A 19,686-nucleotide genomic window follows, 5' to 3' on the forward strand; every position below is an offset into this window, starting at 1 on the left:
ACAAACCAAAAGCCTATAAAAAGGACACATAAAAAATAAAAAGAAATCGAAGCATAACACTAAAAGTCATCAAACCGCAAGGGAATACAGCAAGAAGAACAGAAAACAACCAAAACAATTATTAAAACTGCAGTGAGTACATACCTTATTTAAAGGTAATGATTACTTTTTATAAATGACTAAATGCTCTAATCAAAAGACACTGGGTAGAGAGAAGCTGGGAAGATACAACTAGATAACACTCAAATCAACATAAATATCCCAGAAAACAACACAAAGTCTGGCAGAACAAGCTCCACAACCAAAAGTAGAGAAGACGCCACATTGAAGAAGATCAGAAGAGCAAACATGGAGTTTGGGAATGAAACAGATCATGTCTATCCATGGTAGGGAGGGAGCTGATGGTATAGAGAAGGGCAAAAACCAGACTATCATACAGAGGGGCCCACACATGAAAGACAAATCCTCATAACAATTGGCTTTGAAAGTGAGAGAGGCCATATTTCATGAGTCCTTACAGCCAGTGGACTTAAAGCCTGGAATTTAAAAAATCACTGAGCTTGGGGCACTTGGGTGGGTGGCTCAGTTGGTTGAGCATTTGACTCTTGATCTCAGCACAGGTATTGATCTCAGGGTTGAGTCTGAGCCCCACATAAAAAATCAGTGAGATTTTAGGAAGCAGAGTCCCTGCCCTTAAAGTGACAGCACAACAAACACCCAGTGGAGATACAATGTGGAAGCAGCAGTTTGAAAAACACTGGCAGCAGACAGGAGGGAAGGTTATTTACTCATCTCAGAGCTTGGCTCAAAGAGGCAAGGATCACAGGGAAAGCCCTCCAGGAACAAAGGAGTTGGCAGGCACCATTTCCCCCATCCCACTCCCCAAAATAAACATATGGCCACTTGCAGAAACCAGCACAGAGAAGACAACTGCTACCTAACTTGCTTATGCCAAGCCCCATTTCCCATGATTCAGTGAATCTGCCCTTCCTAGTCATGCTTGCCTCAGTACCAGTGCTATGGGACCCCTCCCCCAGAACAGTGGCACAAACTCCAACACCTTGTCTCTCCACTCACATGTTTTGCAGGACATCAGTTACCACAATGGAGGCAGGTGCAAGCAAAACAGCAAACACCTCATTAAAATGTGCCTCACCCAGCCAGGGACCAAACACTGTCCACAAAGGCAAAGAGAGCCTCTGCAGACAGCTGTACTGAAGGAAAAAGCCTCTAAGACTCAAAAAACAGGGCACCTGAGATATGGGAAACACTTCCTGAAATACGAGGTCCTGGGGAACAGAGGACACTGCACTACAGGGCACTATAGGACTTCTTTTTCATAAACCTATTCCTTCAAGAGCAGGAGATGGGGGACCCTGGGTGGCTCACCGGTTTAGTGTCTGCCTTTGGCCTAGGGCATGATCCTGGAGTCCCACATCGGGGTCCCTATATGAGTCTGCTTCTCCCTCTGCTATGTCTCTTGCCTCTGTGTCTCTCATGAATTAATAAATAAAATCTTTTAAAAAATAAGAAAAATAAAATAAAATAAAATAAATAAGAGCAGGAGATGTTGTTGACTCTCCTAACACAGAAACAGAAACAGAGAGTTAGACAAAATGAGGAGAGAGAAAAATACATCCCATATAAAAGAATAGGACAAAACTATAGCAAGAAACCTAGGTGAAACAGAGATACGTAATATGCCTAATGGAGAATTCAAAGCAATGATCATAAAGATACTCACTGGACTTCAGAAAAAAGTGAGGGACGTCAGTGAAACCCTTAATGAAGAGATAAAAAAAGGACCAATCAGAGATAAAGAATATAACAAACAAAATTAAAAACACATTGATGGAATAAATAGCAGGGTATAGAGGAAGCAAAAAGATGAATTAGTGACCTGGAAGACAGATTAATGAAAAGTAATCAAGCTGGGCAAATGAAAGAAAAAAGAATTATGCAAAATGAGAAGAGACTTAGGGAACTCCGTGATTCCATCAAGCATAATAACATTTGCATTATAGAGATCTCATAGAAGAAGAAAGAAAAAGGGGATAGAAAATTTATTTGAAGAAATAATGACTGAAAGCTTCCCTAATTTGTGGAAGGAAAGATATCCAGATCCAGGAGGCGCGGAAATCCCCCAGTAAGTAAACCTAAGGAGGTCTGCCCCAAGACACATAGTAATGGCAAAAAGTGGTGAAAGAATTGTAAAAGCAACAAGAGAAAAGAAGATAGTTACATACAAGGGGGGAACCACCCCCCCAATAAGGCTATCAGGATTTTTCAGCAGAAAGTTTGCAGGCTAGAAAGAAGTAGCAGGATATATTCAAATTGCTGAAAGGAGAAAATCTGCAGCTAAGAATACTCTACCCAGGAAGATTATCATTCAGAATATAAGGAGAGATAAAGAGTTTCTCAGACAAAACCTAAAGGAATTCATGACCACTGAATCAGCCCTATAAGAAATATTAAAAGGGACTCTTTGAGTAGAAAGGAAAGACTGTAAGTGAGAGTATAAAAGTTGGAAGCACAAACTCAATAAAAATAAGTTATCTGTAAATATCAATCAAGGGATTCACAAAATTATATGATGTAAATTATGATACCATATACCTAAAATGTGGGGCAGGGAGAGGAGTAAAGAATGGGTTCAAATAAAAGGGATCATCAATGTAATGCAGAAGATATTATATACAAATCTACTGGTAACCACAAATCAAAAACCAGTCATAGATATGCAAAGAATAAAGAGAAGGGAATCCAATATATCACTAAAAAATATATCACTAAAAAAACAACAAACGATGAAAAAGAACAAGAGAAAAAAGGATCAGAGGAAAATATGAAAACAACCATGAAACAAGTAACAAAATAGCAATAAATACATATCTACCGATAATTAATTTGAATGTAAATGGACTAAATGGTCCAATCACAAGATAGGGTGACAGAGTAGATTAAAAAACAAGACCCAGTTTTGCTTCCAACAGGAGCTCATTTCAGACCTAGAGATACATACAGATTGAAAGTGAGGGCGATGCAGAAATATTTATCATGCAAATAGATATCAAAAGAAAGCCAAGGTAGCAATACTTCTATCTGACAAAATAGACTTTAAAACAAAGACTGCAGGAACGCCTGGGTGGCTCAGCAGTTGAGTGTCTGCCTTTGGCTCAGGCTGTGATCCCGGAGTCCCGGGATCGAGTCCCACATTGGGCTCCCTGCATGGAGCCTGCTTCTCCCTTTGCCTAGGTCTCTGCTTCTCTCTGTGTGCCTCATGAATAAATAAATAAAATCGTTTTTAAAAAATAAAATAAAACAAAGACTGCAACAAGAGACAAAGGAGGACACTAAATAGTAATATGGAGAAAAATCCAACAAGAAGATATAACAATTATAAATATTTATGCATTCAACATGGGAGCACCCAAATACATAAAACAGGTAATAACAAACATACAGTAACTAATTAATCTATAGTAATACAATAATAATAGAGGACTTTAACATCCTACTTATATCAATGGGCAGATCATTCAAACACATAATCAACAAGGAGACAAGGCTTTGAATGACACACTGGGCCAGATGTACTTAATAGATGTGTTCAGAGTATTCCATCCTAAAACAGCAAAATACAAATTATTTTCAAGTGCACATGAAACATTCTCCAGAATATACCACATATTAGACCACAAAACGGGTCTCAACAAATTAAAAAAGACTGAAGTCATCCCAAAATCTTTTCTGACCACAACACTGTGAAACTAGAAATTGACCACAAGAAAAAAAATCTGGAAAGAGCACAAATATTTGGAAGTTAAATAACATGGTACTAAACACTGAATGGGTCAACCAAGAAATCAAAGAGGAAATCAAATATACATGGAGACAAATGAAAATGAAAACATGACAGTCCATAGTCTGGGATGTAGCAAAAGTGATCCTAAGAGGGAAGTTTATAGCAATACAGACCTACCTCAAGAAGCAAGAAAAATCACAAACAACCTAACCTTACACCTAAAGCAGCTAGGAAAAGAACAACAAAAAGAACAGCAGAAGAAAAGAAATAATGAAGATGAGAGCAGAAATAAATGATATAGAAATTAAAAACACAACAGAACAGATGAATGAAAACAGGAGATGCTTCTTTGCAAAGATCAACAAAATTGATAAACCTTTAGCCAGACTCATCCAAAAAGTGTGTGCATACTTCAAATAAACAAAATCACCAGTAAACCAAGAGAAAAAAACAACCAATACAAAGTGAAACAAAGTGAAAATTATGAAAAATTATATCGCAACAAATTAGAAAACATAAAAGAAGTAGATAAACTCCTAGAAACATATAACCTACCAAAACTGAAGCAGGAAGAAACAGAAAATTTGAACAGATCACTTACCAGCAATGACACTGAATTAGTAATCACAAAATTCCCAACAAACAAAAGTCCAGGACCAGAAAGCTCCACAGGCAAATTCTACCAAAAACATTTAAAGAAGAGTTTATACCTACTCTTCCCAAACTATCCCAAAAAAGGAAAAAGGAAAAAGAGAGAAAAGCTTCCAAATTCATTCTATGAGGACATTACCCTGATACCAACACCAGATAAAGACACTACAAAAAAGACAACTATCTCTGATGAACAAAAATGCAAAACTCCTCAAATATTAGCAAACTGATTCTAAGAATACATTATAGAAATCATTCACCACAATCAAGTAAGATTTATTCTCAGGATGCAAGCATGGTTCAATATTCATAAATCATGGGCACCTGGGTGGTTCAGTGGTTGAGCGCGTCTGCCTGTGGCTCATATTGTGATCCCATGGTCCTGGGATCAAGTCCTACATTGATCCTCTTCTCTGCAGGGAGCCTGTTTCTCTCTCTGCCTATGTCTATGCCTCTCACTGTTTGTCTCTCATGCAAAAATAAATAAAATCTTTTTTTTAAAATCAATCAACATGATACATTACATCAATAAGAGAAAAGATAGGGGCACCTGGGTGGCTCAGTTGGTTGAGTGTGTCTGCCTTCAACTCAGGTCATGATCCTGGGGTTCTGGAATCAAGCTCTGCATCAGGTTCCCTCTCCCTCTGTCCTCCACACATGCTCTCTCTCTCACTCTCTATCTCAAATAAATAAGTAAAATATTTTATAAAATAACAGAAAGGATAAAAACCATATGATCATTCCAATAGAAGGAGAAAAATCATTTGAAAAATTACAACATCCATTCATGATAAAAACCCAGAACAAGTAGGTCTAGAGGGGACATACCTCAAGATAATAAAGGCTTTATATGGGGGCAGCCAGGGTGGCTCAGTGGTGTAGCGCTGCCTTCAGCCCAGGGCCTCATCCTGGAGACCCAGGATCCAGTTCCACATCGGGCTCCCTGGAGAATAGCCTGCTTTTCCTTCTGCCTGTGTCTCTGCCTCTCTCTCTCTCTATGTCTATCATAAAAATAAATAAATAAATATTTAAAAAATAAATTAAATAAATAAAAAACTTAAAAAAGGCTTTATATGGAAAAACTCACAGCAAACACAATTAATGGTGAAAAACTGAGAGGTTTCCCCCTAAGGTTAGGAATAAGTCAAGGATGTCCACTCTCATCACTCTGATTTAACATAATACTAGAAGTTCTACCTATAGAAATCAGATAAGAAAAAAGAATAAAAGGCATCCAAATTGGTAAGGAAGAACTAAAACTTTCACTATTTGCAGATGACATGATACAATATAGAGAGAACCCTAAAGACTCCACCAAAACTCTACTAGAACTGATAAATGGATTAAGTATACTCATAGGATAAGAAATCAATGTACAGAAATCTGTTGTATTTCTATACACTAATAATGAAGCAGCAGAAAGATAAATTAGAAAATAGTCCCATTTACAATTACACCAAAAATGATAAAATATCTAGAAATAAACTTAACCAAGAAGGTGAAAGACCTGTACTCTATAAGCTATAAAACATTTATGAAAGGAATTGAATATAACACAAAGAAATAGAAAGACATTCCATGCTCATGGGTTGGAAGAACAAATATTGTTAAAATGTCTATACTATCCAAAGCAATCTACATATTTAATGCAATCCCTATTAAAATATCAACAGCATTTTCATTTTCATTTTTCTAAAGATTTTATTTATTCATGAGAGACAGAGAGATAAAGGCAGAGACATAGGCAGAGGGAGAAGCAGGCTCCTTGCAGGGAGCCTGATGCAGGACTCAATCCCAGAGCCCTGGGATCACAACCTGAGCCAAAGGCAAGCTATTTGACCACTGAACCACCTAGATGCTCTACCAACAGCATTTTTAATAGAACTAGAACAATCAATCCTAAAATTTGTATGGAATCACAAAAGACCCTGAAGAGCCAAAGCACTCTTGAGAAAGAAAAACAAAATCTGAAGTATCACAATTCCAGACTTCAAGTTATATTACAAAGCTATAGTAATCAAAACAATATGGTGCTGTCACAAAAATAGAATCATATATCAATGGAAGAGAAGAGAAAACTCAGAAATAAACCCACAATTATATGGTCAATTAATCTTTGACAAAGAAGGAAAGAATACACAATGAAAAAAAAAAAAGATAGTCTCTTCAAAAAGTGGTGTTGAAGGGCACCTGGGTTGAGCATCTGCCTTTTGCCCAGGTCATGATCCCAGAGTTCCAGGTTAGAGCACCAAATCTGGCTCCCTGCTTGGTGGGAAGCCTGCTTCTCCCTCTCCCTCTGCCTGGTATTCTCTCTGCTTGTGCTCTCCTCTCTCTGCCAAATAAATAAATAAATAAATAAATTTTAAAAATCAATCTTAAAAAAAGAAAAAGTGGTGTTGGATGGGGCACCTGGGTGGCTTAGTCAGTTGGGTGTTTAACTCTTGGTTTCCACTCATCTTAGGGTCCTGGGATCAGGCTCTGGGGCAGGTTCCATGCTCAGCATGGAATCTGCTTGTACCTCTCCCTCACCCTCTACTCCTCCCCTCGCTCATAAGCTTTCTCTCTCTCTCAAATAAATGAAAAAAATCTTAAAAAATAAAAAATAGTGTTGATAAAACTGGACAGCTGCATGCAAAAGGATGGAACTGGGCCACTTTCTTATACCATACACAAAAATAAACTCAAATTGATTAAAAACTTACATGTGAGACCTGAAACAATAAAAATCCCTGAAGATAGTAAGTTCTCTGACATTGGCCATAGAAATATTTTTCTAGATATGTCTCCTGAGGCAAAGGAAATAAAAGCAAAAATAAACTATTGGGACTATATCAAAATAAAAAGTTCCTGCATAGCAAAGGGAACAATCAATAAAACTAAAGGCAAGTTACTGAATGGAAGAAGATATTTGCAAATGACATCATCTGATAAAGGGTTAGTATCCACAATATATAAAGAACTGATATAACTCAATACCCTCAAAACAAATACTCCAATTAAGAAATGGGCAGAAGACATGAACAGACATTTCTCCAAAGAAGACATTCAGAGGGACAACAGACACATGAAAAGACACTCATCATCACTAATCATCAGGGAAACCTGATGCAAACAAAAATTATAGTGAGCTATCACCTCACACCTGTCAGAATGGCTAAAATAAAAAACACAAGAAACAAGTGTTGGCAAGGATGCGTAGAAAAAAGAAACCTTGTGCATTGGTGGTGGGTATGCAGACTGGTGCAGCCACTGTAGAAAAGAGCATGGAGGTTCCTCAAAAAGTTAAAAGTAGAACTACCCTATGGGCACCTGGGTGGTTCAGTCCGTTGAGCATCTGACTCTTGGTTTTGGCTCAGGTCATGATCTCACAGTTATGGGATCAAGCCCCATCGTGGGTTCTGTGCTCAGTGCAGAGTCTGCTTCAGGTTCTCCCTCTCCCTCCCCCTCTGTTCCTCCCCATTCACATACACACACACACTCTCTCTCTCTCCCTCTCTCTCTAACATGAATAAATAAAATCTTAAAAAAAAAATAGAACTACCCTATGATCCATTAATCACACTACTGGGTGTTGACCCAAAGAATACAAAAACACAAATTCAAAAGGATACATGCACTGCTATGTTTATTGCAGCATTACTTACAATAGCCAAATTATGGAAGCATTCCAAGTATCCATCAATAGATAATGGATAAAGGAGATGTGCTATATATATGGTGTAATATTATTCAGCCATAAAAAGAATGAAATTTTGCTACTTGCAACAACATGGATGGAGCTAGAGAGTATAATGCTAAGTGAAATGTCAGTCAGAGAAAGACAAATACAATATGATTTCAATCATATGTGGAATTTAAGAAACAAAACAAATGAGCAAAGGAAAAAAGAGACTGAGAGAGACAAACCAAGAAACAGATTCTTAACTATAGAGAACAAACTGATACTTACCAGTGGGTGTATGGGTGAGAGGGATGGGTGAAATAAGTGATGGGGATAAAAGAGTATATCTGTCATGATAAGCACTGAGTGGCGTATAGAATTGTTGAATCACTAAATTGTACACCTTAAACTAATATAACACTGTATGTTAACTATACTCAAAAATTCAAAAAATACAGGGTGATGGAATGGATAAAAATGGAAGACCCATCTATATATGCTTCCTATAAGAGACTCACTTCAGACCTAAAGACACATGCAAACTGAAAGTGAAGGAACAGAAAACGATATTCCATGCAAATGCAAACAATAACAAAAAAGCTAGGATAGCAATACTTAACACCAGGTACAATAGACTTTAAAACAAAGACTATGGGGCACCTAGGTGGCTCAGTTGTTTGAGAATCCAGCTCTTGATCTCAACTCAGGTCTTGATCTCAAGGTTGTGAGTTCAAGCCCTGTATTGGAGCCCCATATAGAGGCTACTTAAAAATCAATCAATCAATTAGAGGCTATAACAAGAGAGAAAGGCATTGCATAATTATAAAAGGATCAATTCAATAAGAGAATATAACAATTATAAATATTTATGCACCCAACATAGGAGTACCTAAATACATAAAACAAATATTAATAAGCATGAGGGGAGAAATGACATTAATACAATAATAATAGGGGATTTTAATATCACTTACATCAATAGATAGATAATCCAGACACAAAATCAATAAGGAAACAGTGGCTTTAAGTGACACATTAGACCAGATAGACATAAGATATATACGTTCTATCCAAAAAACATCAGAATACACAATTTTTTTCGAGTGCACATAGAACATTCTCCAGGACAGATCACATGTTAGTCCACAAAACAAATTTCAGTTAATTTAGGAAGACTGAAATCATATCAAGCATTTCTTCCTACCACAGTGGTATAAAACTGGAAATCAATTAAAAGAAAAAAAATGGAAAAAACACAAATATGTGGTGCCTAAGCAACTTGTTCATAACAAACGATGGGCTAATGAAGAAATCAAAGAAGAAATTAAAAAATACCTTGAGACAAATGAAAATGTGAAGACAACGTCCAAAATCTTTGGAACACTACAAAAAAAAAGAAAAGAAAAGAAAGACAATTATAAGCCAATACCCCTGATGAAGACGGATGCAAAAATATTCAACAAAATATTAGCAAACCAAATTCAACAATACATTAAAATTAAATACATTTACCACAACCAAATGGGATTTATTCTAGGGATGCAATGACAGCTCACTATCTGCAATCAATCAACATAACATTAACAAAATGATGGATACCAATCATAGGATTATCTCAATAAGTGCAGTTAAAGTATTTGACAGAATTCAACATCCACTCATGATAAAAACTTTCAACAAAGTGGGTTTAGAGGGAACATACCTTAACATAATAAAAAGCATATATGACAAACCCACAGCTAACATCATACTCAACAGTAAAAAGTTGAAAGCTTTTCCTCTAAGATCAGGAACAAGACAAGAATGCCCCTGTTGCCACTTTCATTCAACATAGTACTGGGAGTCCTAGCCACAGCAATCAGATAAGAAAAAGAAATGAAAAGTATCCGATTGATAAAGAAAAAGTAAAATTGTCACTATGTGCAGATAACATGCAACTATACATAAGAAACCCTAGTGACACCAGCAAAAAAACTACTAGAATAATTACTATACAGAAATAAGTTGTATTTCTATACACTAATAAAAAAAATCAGAAAGAGAAATAATGAAAACAATACTATTTATAATTATATCAAAAAGAATAAAATATCTAGGAATAAATTTAACCAAAGAGGTGAAAGACCTGCACTCTGAAAACAATAAGACATTGATGAAAGAAATTGAAAATGACACAAATGGAAAGATATACAATGCTCATGAATTGGAAAAATTAATATTGTTAAAATGTCCATACTTCCCAAAGTCATCTACAGATTCAATGTCATCTCTATGAAAATCCAATAGCATTTTCACAGAAGTAAAACAAATAACAGAAAATTTTTATGAAACTACAGAAGAAGGGACGCCTGGGTGGCTCAATGGTTGAGTGTCTGGCTTCAGCTCAGGGCACAATCCTGGAGTCCAGGGATGGAGTCCCACTTTGGGATCCCCACAGGGAGCCTGCTTCCCCCTCTGCCTATGTCTCTGCCTCTCTCTGTGTCTCTCATGAATAAATAAAATCTTAAAAAAAAAGAAGAAGAAAGAAACTACAGAAGATCCTGAATAGCCTAAGTAATCTTGAGAAAGAAAAATGAACCTGGAGGTATCACATTCCAATATGTCAAACTATACTACAAAGCTATGGTAATCAAAACATAATGGTGTTGGGATGCCTGGGTGGCTCAGTGATTGAGCGTCTGTCTTCAGCTCAGGGTGTGATCCCAGCTCCCAGGATGCAGTCACTGCATCACGCTCCCTGTGGGGAGTCTGCTTCTTCCTCTGCCTATATCTCTACCTTTTTCTCTGTGTAGCTCATGAATAAATAAATAATCTTTAAAAAAATAATGGCATTGACACAAAAATAGATACATAGATCAATGGAACTAAACAGAGAGCCCAGAAATAAACCCATGCTTATATGGTCAATTCAATTAATCTATGACAGAGGAGGCAAGAATATATATTGGAGAAAACACAGTCTCAATAAATGGTGTTTGGAAAACCTGACAGCTACATGCAAAAGAATGAAACTTTTATCACACCATATACAAATATAAACACAAAATGGATGAAACACCTGAAATCATAAAACTCCTAAAAGAAAACAGTGGCAGTAGGGGAATCCCTGGGTGGCTCAGCGATTTAGACCCTGCCTTTGGCCCAGGGTGTGATCCTGGAGTCCCGAGATCAAGTCTCGGGATCAAGTCCCACATCAGGCTCCCTGCATGGAATCTGCTTTTCCCTCTGCCTGTGCCTGTGCCTTTCTCTCTCTCTCTCTCTCTCTCTCTCTTTCTCTCTCTCTGTCTCTCATGAATGAATAAATAAAATCTTAAAAAAAGAAAAGAAAACAGGCAGTAAACTCATGGATATTGGTCTTAGCAATAATTTTTTGGATCTGCCTCAGACAGGGCAAGAAAAACAAAAATAAAAAATTGGGACATATCAAACTAAAAATCTTTTGCACAGCAAAGGAAACCATCAATCAAATGAAAAGGCAATCTACTAAATGAGGGAGGATATCTGCAAATGATATTTCTGATAAGGGGTTAACATCCAAAATATATAAAGAACTCCTACAATTCAACACCAAGAAAAACCAGACAATCCAAATAAAAAATGGGCAGGGGGCCTACATTAACACTTTTCCAAAGAAGACATACAGATGGCTAATAGGTAAAAAGATGCTCAACATTATCAATCATCAGGGAAATGCAAACCAAAACCACAATGAGATACTACTACCTCATATCTGTCAAAATGGCTTATAAAATACAAAAATTAGGGATCCCTGGGTGGCGCAGCGGTTTGGCGCCTGCCTTTGGCCCAGGGCGCGATCCTGGAGACCCGGGATCGAATCCCACATCGGGCTCCCTGCATGGAGCCTGCTTCTCCCTCTGCCTGTGTCTCTGCCTCTCTCTCTGTGTGTGACTATCATAAATAAATAAAATCTTTAAAAAATAAAATAAAATAAAATAAAATAAAATAAAATACAAAAATTAGTAAACGTTAGCAAGGATATAGAGAAAAGGGAATCTTTGTGCGCTGTTGGTGGGAATGTAAATTGGGAGCAGCCACTATGGAAAATAGTGTGGAGGTTCCTCAAATATTAAAAATAGAACTACTGGAGTACCTGGGTGGCTCAGTCAGTTAAGGGTCCAACTCTTGATTTTAGCTCAGGTCATGATCTCAGAGTCATGAGATCAAGTCCTCTGTGGGGCTCCCTGGAACCTGCTTAAAACTCTCCCTTCCCCTCTGATTCTCTCCCTTCCCAAGTAAGTAGAACTACTATATACAATCCAGCAATTACACTTCTGGGTATTCACCTGAGGAAAATGAAAACACCAATCCAAAAAGATATATTTACTCCTATGTTCACCACAGCATTATTTATAATAGTCAAGGTAAGGTAGCAATCTAAGTGTCCACAGATAAATAAATGGATAAGGAATATGTGATGTATACACATGCACATGCACGCATACACACACACAAATATTACTCAACCATAAAAAAGGAATGACATCTTGCCATTTGTGACAACATGGACAGATTAAATGGGTAGTTAAGTGAAATAAGTCAGACAGAGAAAGACAAATACCATATGATTTCACATATATGTGGAGAAAACAAAACAGAAATACTTGTAAATACAGAAAAAAAATCAGTGGTTGTCAGAGGGGAGGGGCATGGGGATGTGGGTGAAATAGGTAAAAGGGATTAAGAGGTACAAACTTGCAGTTATTAAATAAATAAGTCACACAGATGTAAAGTACAGCATAGGGAATATAGTCAACAATATTGTAGTACCTTTGAATGGTGACAGACGGTAATTACACTTACTGTGGTAAACACTTTGTAATGCATATAAATGTTGAATCACTATGTATATTTGAGCCCTGGGTGGCTCAGTGGTTTTGTGGCTGCCTTCGGCCCAGGGCGTGATCCTGGAGTCCCTGGATCAAGTCCCACATCTGGCTCCCTGCATGGAGCCAGCTTCTTCCTCTGCCTGTGTCTCTGCACCCCCCCGCCCCCCGTGTGTGTCTCTCATGAATAAATACATAAAATCTTTAAAAAATAAATAAATAAAAATAAACTGAAAAAAATTACAAAGAAATAAAAAATTAAAAAAATAAATGGGTACTGAGTTCAAATGCTTGTTCTACCTCTATTGAGATGATCACAGCTTTTTCCTTATTATTCTGTTAATACCATAATTTACAATGAAAATTTATTTTGTTTTGAATGTTAAACCACCCCTGCATTCCTGGAATAAACCTAACTAGACCATGTGTATTATCTATTTGATATACTATTGGATTCAGTTTACTAATAATTTACTTAGAATTTTTGTGTCTGTGATAATGAAATTGGCCTTTAATTTTCTTTCTCTCCTTAGCTGGTTTTGGTATCAAGGCTATCACGGTCTTATGAAGAGAGTTGGGGAATATTTCTACTTTTTCTATGTTCTAGAAAAGTTTATATAAGATTTAACTAAGCTAGTCTTTGATAAATAAATAAATAAATAAATAAATAAATAAATAAATAAATAAGTCAGTCAGTCGGTCAATTAGTCAGTCAGTCTTTGAAAATATGGAACACCAAAAAAAAAAAAAAAGAAAATATGGAACACCTAAATAAAGCTATCTAAGTCAGGTGCTTTAATCAGTGAGTGAATTTATTTAATGGTGCTTTCTGCAGCAAATATCAGAATATCCATGTAACAATGGCTTAAACAATAAAGATATTTAATTATTTCTTCTAACTAGAACTCTCTCCAGAAAAAAGTGTTAACAACTGTTTTTCTTACTCATGTAAGGGTGCTGCATATGAGTGATACTGTAACAAAAAGTTACAGTAAAAACGTTTGTATATACATCTGAGCAGGCTCAAATTTATATATGAACTAAAGGAGAATAAGGAATGAGCTTTTGGAAATCAAACAATAAAATATTATTTGACAGGGATGCCTGGGTGGTTCACTGGTTGAGTGTCTGTCTTGGACTCTGGACCTGATCCTGGAGTCCTGGGATCAAGTTCCGCATCCAGCTCCCTGCATGGAGCCTGCTTCTCCCTCTGCCTATGTCTCTGCCTCTCTCTTTCTGTGTCTCTCATAAATAAACAATAAAATCTTTAAAAAATATATTATTTGATGGGTGTTACAGTCTAAGTTAAACATACATACATGGGAATCAGAGAAAGAGTTCTGCATATTTTTGTGTCGGAGATAGATCCAATGCACTATATAATTGAATTTTGTCATGTGAAAAAGCAAAATTAGCAACTTTGAGTTCTAATCCAGCTTGCCTTCCTTATGACTTAAGTATTAAGGTCCAAATCTTATATTTTTGTATTCTCAGGGCCTAATACAGTATATAAACAGTTTATAGAAAGTCCGTTCTTCATTAGAATAGGAATACTGATATAGACATAATAAAGTTAGTATGAAAAAAAATAAAGTTAGTATGATCAGTATGATTGATTGAGAGTATTCTGTGTTTTGGCATATATTACCAAAATAAAGATTGTTAATTTTCCTGCAATATCCCAAACGTACATTAAGATAGTTGCACACATAACTGAGAATCTGTTGTTTGCTAATAGTGATGTGCAGATCTTCCCAATAAGTAGCTAGGGCATTTTGAAGTTTTTTCTGCCTTTAGGAATAAAATTAATTGTGAAAGGGCAGGAGTGTTGGGGAGCAGGAGCAGGAACCAGAAGCAACTGTCTCTTAAATTAAGCAGTACCACTATCTCTTTCACAGGATAAAGGTGGGAGGAGGTAAAGAGGGCCAGAATCTGGTAATTTAAGGTGACAGGCACTAATAAAAAGTGTCTTTGAATTTAAAAGCTACAGCAAGAGAGGACATAATTAAATTACAAGAGGACAAAGAAGGATAGAGAAAGACTAAAGGGTGTTCTCAGGTCAGCCTTCCACTACAGCTGAGTACTGTTCTCACAGAGTTCCCTAGAGAGTCCTCTACCATCAAGTGACATTTGAGGTATTAAACATGTGAGATAGGATTGGACACCTTGAGCATATGATCCTTAAGGGGTTGACAGCGCATACTTCCTGCTGAACTAGTTTCTTATCCTAGAGTCTGATCCCTGAGCTCAGATGTTCTCCTGTTTTCCAGCACTTTAAAACTTTTATCATTTTGTTACTAAAAGAATGAGGAAGAACCAACAGATCAGCTTCTGCTGTGGGGTATGCAATTTACCTCCAGAAGACAAAGCCTATATGAGGAAGGACTGGGTGAAATGGAAAAGGAATCTAATATTTACAATGTGTATTATATGCTAAGCAGAGGGGCGCCTGGGTGCTCAGTGGTTGAGCATCTGCCTTTGGCTCAGGTCATGATACCTGAGTCCCAGGACTGAGTCCTGCATCAGGCTCCCCGCAGGGAGCCTAGCCTGCTTCTCCCTCTGCCTATGTCTCTGCCTCATTCTCTGTGTGTCTCTCATGAATTAAAAAAAAAAAAAAATGCTAAACAGAATACTAGGTATCATTTAATTTAATCTTCCTGACAACAGTCACCCAAGCATTGCCAAGGAAGAAGCTGAGATTTAGAGAAGCTACGAAACTTGCTCCTGACTCATATTAAGAAGTCAGAGATGAAATGCAAATGAATTCTGACTCCAAAGCCTACACTGATTCCAGCAGAGCAAGGAATCCCTCCTAGACAAGTGTTAATGCATGGGTGTTCCCCTTCCTCTTAATAATGCATCATCTCCCTGGTTCTGTAACATTTCTACAACAGAGTGACTTTTTACTGAAACAATTTAACACTCTGCAAACTAAGAATCTGACAAAATTCCAAAGATTTATGAAGTTCAGGAATATTACTATACATGTATTTAAAATCCTTAAAGATTAAAAGGAAGTATACTAACCCTGCCAACAATAAGTTTTTTAAAAAGGAAAATCACTTCCTCCTTCATTTATTGGAATTGCTTGGAAGCAGAAATCAGGAAATCCCCTTCCTTGATTTGTGTTATTTATGGTTGTTATTCCCAAAGAACAGAATTTATTCTGCTTTATCTCTGAAATTTTCAATATTTTTTTCATTCTTCATTAACAGAACATAGTTTGGTTGTTTTAAAGATTTTTACATGACAAGAGTTTATTTTATACCCTTTTCTACATTATGAGAAAATGAAGCTATAAGCAAAGAACACCTGATTATTTCTTATACATAAAGAAATGTATATTCCAGGAGCACCTAGCTGGCTTAGTCTGCAGAGCATGTGACTCTTGAACTTGGGGTCATGAGTTCAAGCCCCATGTTGGGGCTTTTTAAGTAAGCTTTTAAGGGGCTTACTTAAAAAACAAAGTATAGGGGATCCCTGGGTGGCTCAGTGGTTTAGCACCTGCCTTTGGCCCAGGGTGTGATCCTGGAGTCCCAGGATCGAGTCCTGCGTCGGGCTCCTGGCACGGAGCCTGCTTCTCCCTCCTCCTGTGTCTCTGCCTCTCTCTCTCTCTATGTCTATCATAAATAAATAAAAAAATATTTTTTTAAAGAAAAAGTATATTACCTACAATGATAACTTACTATCCTAGGAATTATGGAAAATACCTTTCATATACATATACATTTCTGGTATGAGTAATAGTTGGGAAGAATGCAAATTGTTCACATGTATAGGATTCAGCCCTTTTTCATAATATCCAACAATAACTTTATGATTACTTTTCATGAAAGCAAAATAAATTATTTTCATTACTGAAAGATTATCACTGACATATAGTTTAATGGAATAGAATAGAATGTCCAAAAATAGATCAACCCAGGGGTGCCTGGCTGGCTCAGTCAGTAGAGCACGTGATTCTTGGTCTCAGGGTTGTGAGTTCAAACCTTACATTTTTACTTAAAAAAGTAAAAAAAGAAATAAAATAGACCAACACAAATATATTCATTTAATATACAAATGAATTACAAAAGCAATTTAGGGCAGCCCGGGTGGCTCAGCGGTTTAGCACCGCCTTTGGCCCAGGGTGTGATCCTGGAGACCGGGGATCGAGTCCCATGTCGGGCTCTCTGCATGGAGCCTGCTTCGCCTTCTGCCTGTGTCTCTGTCGCTCTCTCTCTCCTCTCTGTGTATTCTCATGAATAAATAAATAAAATCTTTAAAAAAAACAAAAAACAAAAAAAAAAAAACAAAAGCAATTTGATGGGGGGCAGATAGCCTTTTCAACAAATGGTGCTAGAACAACTGGATATCCATATGGAAAAAACCTTGACCCTTACCCCATACCATATGCCAAAATATTAACTTGAAGTGGATCAGAGACCTATAGGTAAAAGCTAAAACTATAAAACTTCTAAAACTTAAAACAGAAAGCTAAAACTATACAACATAGGTGAAAGTCTTCATGACCTTGGGTTAGACAAAGATTTCTTAGAATGCAAAAAGCATAAGCCATAAAAATAATTGATAAAGCGTACTTCATCAAAACTTAAAACTATGTTTTGAAAGATAGTATTAAGAAAAATTGAGAAACAGACCATACACTGGAAGAAAATACTTTCAAAGCATGTATCTAATAAAAAGCTTATATCCAGAATATATAAACAATTTTTACAACTCAATAATAATACAAATAATCCAATTAGTAAATAGGCAAAAGATTTTAACAGTCCACCAAAAAAAGATATATGAAAGGCAAAGAAGCACATGAAAAGATATGCAACTTCATTAGCTAGTTATTAGGGAAATACAAACTAACCACAATGAGCTATCACAGCACCCATTAGAATGGCTAAAATTTAAGGGGCACCTGGATGGCTCAGCAACTGAGCATTTGCCTTTGGCTCAGGTTGTGATCCCTGGGGTTCTGGGATCGAGTACCGCATCAGGCTCCCTGCAGAGAGTCTGTTTCTCCCTCTGCCTATGTCTCTGTGTGTGTCTCATGAATGAATAAATAAAATCTTTAAAAGACCAACAATACTAAGTACAGTGGAAAATGGGGAGTAACTATAACTCTTACACATTGCTGGTAAGAATACAAAATACACTCACTTTGTAAAAGTTTGGCAGTTTTTTAAAAAAAGTTAAATGCACATTACAACACACTCCTAAGCAATTCAACTCCTAAGTGTTTACTCCAGAGAAATGAAAAGATGTCTCTATGAAGACTGGTGCATGTAAATGTTCACAACAGCTTTATTAGTCCCAAACTAGAAACAGCCCAATTCATCAACTCTTGAATTGATATTCCACATAATAGGATATATTACTTAGTACTGAAAAGGAATGAACTTTTACAACATAAAACAACCTGGATAATCTCAAAAGTATTATACTAAGTAAGAGAAGCCAGAGCTAGACACAAAAGACTACAAACATTTATATGAAATTCTACTCAAGTCAAACTTGCAATGACAAAAAGCAGATTTGTGGTTGCCTGGAGACAGAGTGAGAGATTAGGGGAGGAGATGGATGAAAAAGGGGCACAAGTGAACATTTGGGGGTGACAGAAATATTGTACATCTGAATTGTCAAGGTGTATACATTTGTCAAAAATATATTGAAATATATACTTAAAAACTGATGAATCGGGGCACCTAGGTGGCTCAGTAGGTTAAGCCTTTGGCTCAGGTCATGATTCCAGGGTCCTAGGATTGAGCCCATTAGGCGCCCTGCGCAGTGGGGAGCCTGCTTCTCCCTCTCCTTTTGCACCTCCTCCTCATGGTCTTGCTCTCTCTCCTTCTCTCAAATACATAATAAATTTTTTTTTTTTAAAAAAAAGGATGAATCTTACTGCATATAAAGCATACCTCAATAAACTTATTTTAAAAAAATAGTCCTCTGGGATACCTGGGTGGTTCAGTGGTTGAGCATCTGCCTCCAGCTCAGGGCGTGATCCTGGGATCCCTGATCAAGTCCTGCATCCAGTTCCCTGCATGGAGCCTGCTTCTCCCTCTACCTGTGTCTCTGCCTCTTTCTATCTCTCTCTCTGTCTCTCATGAATAAATTTTTAAAAACCTTTAAAAAAAATAGTCCTCTTCCTTTGTAAGAATCAGAGATTTAAAATAGAGACATTTCTAATCGTGTGACATTACTAAAGATTCAATAGCAACCTTTGACAGTTTTTAAAATGAAGAAGAGAGGGATACTTGGGAGGCTCAGTGGTTAAGCATCTGACTTTGGCTCAGCGCATGATCCTGGAGTCCTGGGATTGAGTCCCTCATTGGGCTCCCTGCAGGAAGCCTGCTTCTCCCTCTGTCTGTGTCTCTGCATCTCTCTCCCTCTGTCTCTCATGAATAAATAAATAAAATCTTTAAAAAATAATAATAATAAAAATAAAATGAAGAAGTGAAGGCCATTTTTTGAACTAGATTTCTTGAGGCAAAAGTATCTGATAAATGCATTTTATATATGTATATTATATCATGTAATATATAGTAAATATCTAATTGCAAAAGAATTTAGATAAGAACCACAAGGCTTCTTAAATTTTCATCCCTCTTCTAAGATTTGAGAAAATAGGGGAACCTGGATGGCTTAGTCAGTTAAGCATCCAACTCTTGATCTCAGCTCAGGTCTTGATCTCAGGGCCATGAGTTGAAGTTCTGCATTGGGCTCCACAC

General features: G+C 36.9%; 1 protein-coding gene across 2 annotated transcripts in view; it reads right to left on the reverse strand.

Annotated features, from left to right (window-relative positions):
* LARP4 (La ribonucleoprotein 4) overlaps positions 1-19,686 on the reverse strand; it is a 220,007-nt gene that overhangs the window by 186,954 nt on the left and 13,367 nt on the right. The window contains exon 2 of one of the 2 annotated variants that reach the window (XM_072797959.1): positions 9,453-9,500. The exons of the other annotated variant lie outside the window; for it this stretch is intronic. The gene's annotated coding sequence lies outside the window, so the exon portion shown is untranslated. The remainder of the gene's footprint in view (positions 1-9,452; positions 9,501-19,686) is intronic. 2 annotated transcript variants of the gene reach the window in all.

Source organism: Canis lupus, chromosome 25 (assembly GCF_048164855.1).
Source record: "Canis lupus baileyi chromosome 25, mCanLup2.hap1, whole genome shotgun sequence".
NCBI classification, from domain to species: Eukaryota; Metazoa; Chordata; class Mammalia; order Carnivora; family Canidae; genus Canis; species Canis lupus.